General features: G+C 35.2%; 1 long non-coding RNA gene across 1 annotated transcript; it reads left to right on the top strand.

The window, feature by feature from the left end:
* Nucleotides 1-3691: 3691 nt before the first annotated feature.
* Nucleotides 3692-5701, top strand: LOC139784818 (uncharacterized). The gene is made up of 2 exons (XR_011721691.1): nt 3692-4228; nt 5474-5701. It is a non-coding gene; the product is annotated as an uncharacterized lncRNA (long non-coding RNA).
* Nucleotides 5702-7262: the final 1561 nt, after the last annotated feature.

The raw sequence follows: 7262 nt of genomic DNA, 5'->3' as shown, positions 1-7262 counted from the left end.
TATTATATTCTTCAGTCCTTTCTATCCCTATTTCATATATAATTCTTTAAGATTTGGTTGATTAAACCCAGCTTTATACGCGATTAAAGGTCCATATGCGAAGTTCATATTGGACCATGTAGCTCGAACTCCCAAAGTCACCCACACAGCAAAATATATTTCCAAGATATCTAGAAGATATCTGAATGACGGTATATCTGATTGCGCAAGATATCGTGAGAATATCTCAAAGACATCTCCAAGATCATAAAAAGCCATGATAATTTCATCTCCAGATATGATATCTGATTCTGCATATATGTCGGATATCTATGCCTCATTTAAAAGCAGATATGTTACATACAACCCAAATAGCAAGAAGAAAAGAAGAATTCTTTTTAAATTCTCGATTTATGAAATTAATTCTTTTTCCGTATTTATATATTCTCTGTTATAAAATGATTCTTTCTCGGGGGGTGGTAGAACCGTTCCCGGATTTGCAAAGGTTCTAAGAGAGTCGAGTTCGAAGGGCCAGAGGAGGTGTGTTGCGTCTCCTCATTGCGAGTAAAGCGAAATAGCGACAAATAGAAAGCGAGCGACTCACCGTATCGTTGCCCGGCGCCCTCCAGGGATGCTCTATCGGTCGATCTCGTCTGTCTTCTCGGCTGGCGAGTCCTCCGTGATAGCGGGAGGAGCAAGGCAGGCAGGCAAGGGTTGCGCAAGCAAGCAAGCAGGCAGAAAAGGGTTGAACAAGCAGGCAGGCAGACAGGCAAGCAGGCAAGAAACGGCGGTGTTATAGCGCGCACTCGTCGACGACTTCCGAGCGGCGATACGTCTCTACTTGACTTCATCCAAAAGACGAGTGAGTTGACTCGATCGTGTCCAAAACGTGAGTGCGTTCTCCGGCACTCTCCGGCTCGCGCACCTGCGAAGTACGGCGCGAGCGAGTACCAGTTTTCCCGATAATTGGGAATGCCACCCGCGGGCGGGCAGCACGAGTCGGGTGAGTCGCGCGAAAATTGACAAAAGTATAGATCGCGATCTGCCAACGTTCCGCGCAAGTCGTCAAACGCGAATTTGAGGTTACCGACGGTAACATACTATACGTAATACTAACTTATTGACTAATACAACTATTAATGCGAGTGAATTAACTTATAACTAATATGTACAAATGTGAGCGCCAAACAATTCTTAAGAGTTCATAAAAAATTCATTTTTATGTCATCAATTCTGAGTCCTTCTTCAAATATAAAAGAAGTTCTTTTCATAAGAATTCGCAATAAATTCAAAATTATGCTTCAATACTATTCTAATATTTTGCATTTTGCCATCTCTGCACTGCATGATATCTCGGAGGTATCACGAAAAATATTAGATCCAAATATCTCACAGGCTCGCCTTTTATCCTAGTGCGTAAGAATTTTTGCTTACGAAAAGGTACTGGCGCATGTAGCCGCGTCGCGGCAGCGCATGTTACTAGCGCTCGCCCGAGCAACAATTTTCCAAGTTTCTTCGCGGCATGTTGCTTTCGCGCCGCAGTCGTTACCTCCAGCAAAAGTTTTCTAAATCCTCTCGCGGCGAGTTGCTTTCGCGCCGCGGTCGTTACTTCCGGCGCCGCCCGAGTGAAAATTTTTTAAGTTCCCTCGCGGCGTGTGGCTTTCGCCGGGACGAATCGGTACGGCGTCCAAGTTCTCTCGGATTGTTTTATTGGCTACGAATAAATTTGAGTTGATCTTTATAAAATTTAAGAGCGAACTATGAATCGGCCATGTATTCGAATGCAATGTTACAGAAATGTCTTTTTCAAAGATACAATGTGATATCGAGTAATGATGTCCTGTAGATATTCTGTGAATATTTGAAAATAGGATATCTCAGATTTGACTTAAAATTGTAGGCATAAAGATATCTGGCTATATCTCAGATATATTTTGCTGTGTGGGCAACATCGGTTTGACATTGCGTCGATTATAAAACCCCACTTGTGCTAGTAAGCTTTATCAATTCATAAAAAGATTAAATTTAAAATTAAAAAAAGTGTGCAAATTAGAAACTTGCACATTGCTTCCTCATCATTACAGATCGCTACCATTGCTCCTATTTTATTTCGCTCATAAAGCTTCCTCTATGAAAAAGCCAAAACAAATAAATACTAATAATTATGCATCGAATAAAATACAAGCTTCCTCATAGAGGAGCTTTGTGAGCGAAATAAAATAGGAGCAATGGTAGCGATCTGTAATGATGAGAAAGCAATGTGCAAGTTTCTAATTTTTTTCCGTTCGACTAATTCTCTTACATAGTTATATTTTACATCTAAATGCTTTAAGGTTGTTTTATATAATTAGGCAAAATGTAACGAAGTTGATGAAAATTTAATATCATATTCTGTATACTCTTTCAAAGTTCGGGGCCAAATTTCAGATCGATTCACAATTTAGATAAAAAGTTATCAATTTTTTAATATCCGAGTTTTAACATGTAACCTTATGGCGTTATAGAGAAAAGTGTTAAAAAGAACATTAAAAAATGTAACGAATATAGTGATATTTTACACACAAGTAGATCATCAACAAACAAAAATATTGCAACAAAATTTGAAACAATTTACAACATAGTTTTGAAGAAATTGCAAAAAGATTAATGAAATTATTGACGGATCGGACTCGTGATTGGACTATCGGCGCGCGCAGTATGGAAGTGTGGCAACACCGCAATCAGCTGCTCCTTCCGTAAAGCATGTATACTCGAAAAATAAGTAATTAATTTTGTTAGTTTTTGAGACAAGGACTTTTCAATAATTACACAATATTAAAGTAGACATTCCGTGTTTAATTGGAGAATCACAAATAATTAAAACAAAATCCAAATGAACATTTTATATAACGACAAACAGAAACTCTTTTTTAATATAAAATAAGTTATACTCATAAATTATATCCATTTTATAAACATTAGCATTTCTTTTATAAACATATTTTATAAATATTTCTTTTATCGTATACAATATACTTTCTAATAATCTTATAATTAATTTTTTTTAGTAAGTGTTGGAATCACCGTCGAGAATGCTACGGGATGTGGCGAGATGGACAGGGAATGATCTCTTTTACTTTTTATACACTCTAGATAAACTCTTTATTGTATATATATATATGTAATATCACACTTAGTAAATCAGAACGTCTGAACACGTCGATGGCTGAGGATCGAGTGACGCCTCGCACGGCGAGCGCGCCAGCGTTGCTGCGCCGTGTAGTGCCCTCTCGCAGGGCGCGAGTGCTCTACTCGCACAAAGCATCTTTCCAACACTCCCTCCCTTTGTGCGGGTAGTGGGCTCGGGTCCTCTAAGTCTCTTTCTCATCTGAAAAATGGCAAAGTATTAGTTCCGAGTAAGATTTCGTTTTCAATTGCTCTTAAACTCTAAATTCGCTATATTATCTCTAAGATATGCAAATGCTTCCAAAGGTAACGGTTTAGTCATGATATCAGCTAAGTTTTCTCTAGTGTTTATCCATCTAACTTCTACTTTCCCTTGGTCTACACATTGTTTAACAAAATCTCCATGTGCCCAGATAGCCAAATCTGTTCGAACAAATAATGCCAAATACTTGCTACAAATTTTGGTTTCAGAAATGGTACAAATTTGCATCAAAATTTGTTTTATCAAATGTTATCGACAAACTGCTAGCAAATACGTATCAAAACATGCGTACACAATTGACGCCAAATTGATACCAAATATCGAGCAAAGCTTAGTAGTACCTGATAACAAATTGGCACCAAATTGCTGTTAAAGTTTGTTGACTAAACCTAACGCCAAATTGATGCCAAATATTGAGCAAATTTTGGTAACAAAACTTAAGAACAAATTGACGCCAAATACCAAGCGATGTTTAGGGCGTTTCATTCAGATGGCGCGACACGTGAGTCGCCACTTTCAACGCGCCCCCACCTCCTTCCTCGCTCTTGTTCAGTGTCATGGCCGCTCTTGCTGCGTTTCTTCGGACGAGACGAGTACGTTTTCCTTCTTTCGTAACTGATTGAGCTAAGCGGTACGTATTCTGGAGACCAACCGAGCGAGATTCGACTTCCCAAGGAGAGCTCACCGCCAGGAAAAGGAGAGCTTGAGGGAGGATTGAGGCGAGGAGTCCGGTCCAGCGAGCAGGGCCCTTCCGATATTCTCATTTGGGACGTCATATTGGAAGATCGACATTGATCGTGGTAGTACAAGGGGCTCTGCAAGGTTAATTCTCGTCTTAAGATCTGGAATTGCTCTCATTCTTGTGGCTCTGGTTTATATTCTAGCCCTAGAATTGATCTCGTAGACAAAAGCAGAGGCCCCCCTCTCTTTTCTTTTCTTTTTTTTCTTTTCTTTTCTTACTTTGATTTCAATCAGTAATCCAGACTCCTTAATTCCGCCCTGTAAGATCTGGTTAATTCTCGTCTTGAGATCTTGGAATTGCTCTCATTCTTGTGGGTCTGGTTTATATTCTAGCCCTAATGTAATTTTAATATATGCATTACAATTTTACACTGTCAAATAATAAATAATATCGTTTGATAATAATAACAACAGTATAGATAATAGTAACAATTTTATTACTTGACTTATTTCATTCTATTTTTGACAACTCGTATATACATTAATTGTGGCTAAGGTCTATACTATGTCATAGTGTAGATCTTAGCTACATTTCTGGCAAGTCAGTCCAAAGTATGCGGCTTTGTTCTCTATCCTTTTTATCTGTAGCAATTTTATTTCTTTTTATTTTTTAATTATTTTTTATGTATTATCTCTTATGTATCAGGTTTCTGAAGAAGACTAAGTATATAAAGTCAAAACGTAAAACGTTAATTGTATTTAAAATTTGTTTAATTAAACGAGATTTTGTTTTTAAATTTAAATTGATGACCTTTTTATAACTCGAGAAAATCAGCCAGCCTTCCATCCTATAAGTTTATTTTGTACTGTTAGTTTAATTAATTTAGTTATATTTTTTTCCATTAACATTCCATTTGTTATAGTGATTGTGCAATAGAAAATCTGAAAAAATAAATGTTTTTAAAGAGTAAAGATAGTATATATTTTGAAATCTATGTATTTTATGTAAACATAACATTTAAATTTATTTGCAGTTTATTTTAGAACATGCCAAAAAACACCGTTTCATAAGCTTTCTAAGAAAGTTAAAAGGCAGAAAGTGAATGTTGAAGTTGTAGAAGAACTCAATTCAACAGATTCTTTAATTGAATTCGATCAGTCGCATATTCAGCAAGAACATGCTTCCGTTAAAAGCCAAAGTTCCGTAATACCAGATTTTCTTCATAATCAAAAAGAATCTGAACTTTCTCATTATTCTTAACTTTTTCATCATTCTGAACTTCCTCACCATTCTGAATTTTCTAATAATTCTGATCATTTTGAGTACTCTGAACACTTTGATTTCGAAAATAACGATAATTATAGAGATATATTTAACATTAACAGACACACCGGCAACAATAACGAGGCTCATTCAGATGACAACGATGATAATTCTGAAAACTGCGAGAATAGTGATGAGAATAAAAAATATTCGAAATGTTTCGTGAAAACAAGAGTTATAAAGAAGAGTTATAAGAGTATAAAGAGTTATACTCTTATAGTCTTAAAGAAGAGTTATAAGAGTATAAAGAATATGTAATATTATGTAATAAAATGTTTCATTCTACTTGCCGTTTGAATCTGATTAAGGCAAAATTGTAATATTAGTTTGAAATAGAAACAATTTAAAACAATTTAAAATACAAGGGAAATGCTTTAGTTTTATAACTATCATATTCTTGCAATATTAAAAATTTTACATATTCTTTCTTTGATTAAAATATTTCTCAAAATAATCTTGGAACTGTTGATGAAATATCGTGTATTTTTTTATCTGTAAAAGTTTAAAGTTTTGTTTGAATAGTTTAAAAGTTTTGTTTGAACGGTTTAAAAGTTTTGTTTGAACAGTTTTTTTCTGCTGTATATTAATTTCTATTACATCAAACACTACAAAATTCACTTCGGTTGCTTGCACCTAAATGATGTATATTATTCTTTTGTTATTTCTTTCTGACAACAGTACTGCATTATTCCATCGTAATCGACGAACTATGCACATTGTGAACATTTGTTTATTTCAATTTTGCATTCTTGCAAATAATAAATCGTGTTTCAAGTTTGAACTATTTGTTTAAATATGCACGGTAGTTATTATTGTATGATTAAAGAAAGGAAAGTTAGTAGTATTAGGCTTATAAGAATATTGTTTTAGATGCATTTTCATAGAAATTATATTCGTGTTTTCAGTAAGATTCTATAAATCCTTCTTATACCGGCCAATGCATTATCTGCGCACGGAGTATGTGTTCCAGGCATTATATAAGATTCTCGAGTGTTTACAAATATTGTATGTGCTGTTGACAAAGTTAAATGTTTGCATATGTCAGTAAATTCACATTGTATAACATTTACTGTAATTAATATATAATTAATTACTTTATTGCCACCGTTAGATTTTATAAATGTCTTATAATGTTTTATAAATATAAAGATTTTTTTTAACATATGTAACATATGTATAAAATAATTTATTGTAAATCAATAACAAATTATATGCTTTTTTATAATTTAATGCTTTTAATTTTTCCTAAAAAAAAATATTTTAGTATTTATTAATGGCTACGTAACAAGGCTTGCTGCAATTTGGCGTCAAGCTGTGTCATCAAGATTTGCTCGGTATTTGGTGTCAATTTGGCGTCAAGTTCTTTCGTCAAGGTTTGCTCGCAATTTGGCACAAATTTGCTGTCGAGCTTTTGTTGGCAAGCCTTGTTCACAATATGGCGCAAATTTGCCGTTGAACTTTTGCTGCCCTGTTTTGCTCGATATTTGGCGTCAATTTGGTGTCAAGTCATGTACACAAGCTTTGCTAGCAAAACACAAGCGTATTGCAGACACAGATCGCACCGAATTTGTCGACAAGTTTTGCGCGTATTTGGTGTCAATTTGGTTACAATTTGCTGACAAATTGTTTACTGGGGTGTATCTGCCATGTGCTTTCGGTTCCCAGTATCTTCTCTTTCTTTTAAATCTTTCTTTATCTCCTCTAGTTCATCATCAAACATCTTAAGTTTGTGACTTCCATCTTTCTTAATGCAGTTTCCTGCTGCTCTATTATCACACCATATTGTTGACGGAAAGAATGTTTCTCCAACAACATGTCTGAGTGACTTGTCCAGTGAAATCACTTCTTGAC

The sequence above is a fragment of the Temnothorax nylanderi genome, unplaced genomic scaffold (genome assembly GCF_030848795.1).
Source record: "Temnothorax nylanderi isolate EJ_2023f unplaced genomic scaffold, tnyl_v1.0 TNYL_tig0685_pilon, whole genome shotgun sequence".
Taxonomy (NCBI): Eukaryota; Metazoa; Arthropoda; class Insecta; order Hymenoptera; family Formicidae; genus Temnothorax; species Temnothorax nylanderi.
This window is presented reverse-complemented; position numbering and strand designations above follow the sequence as displayed.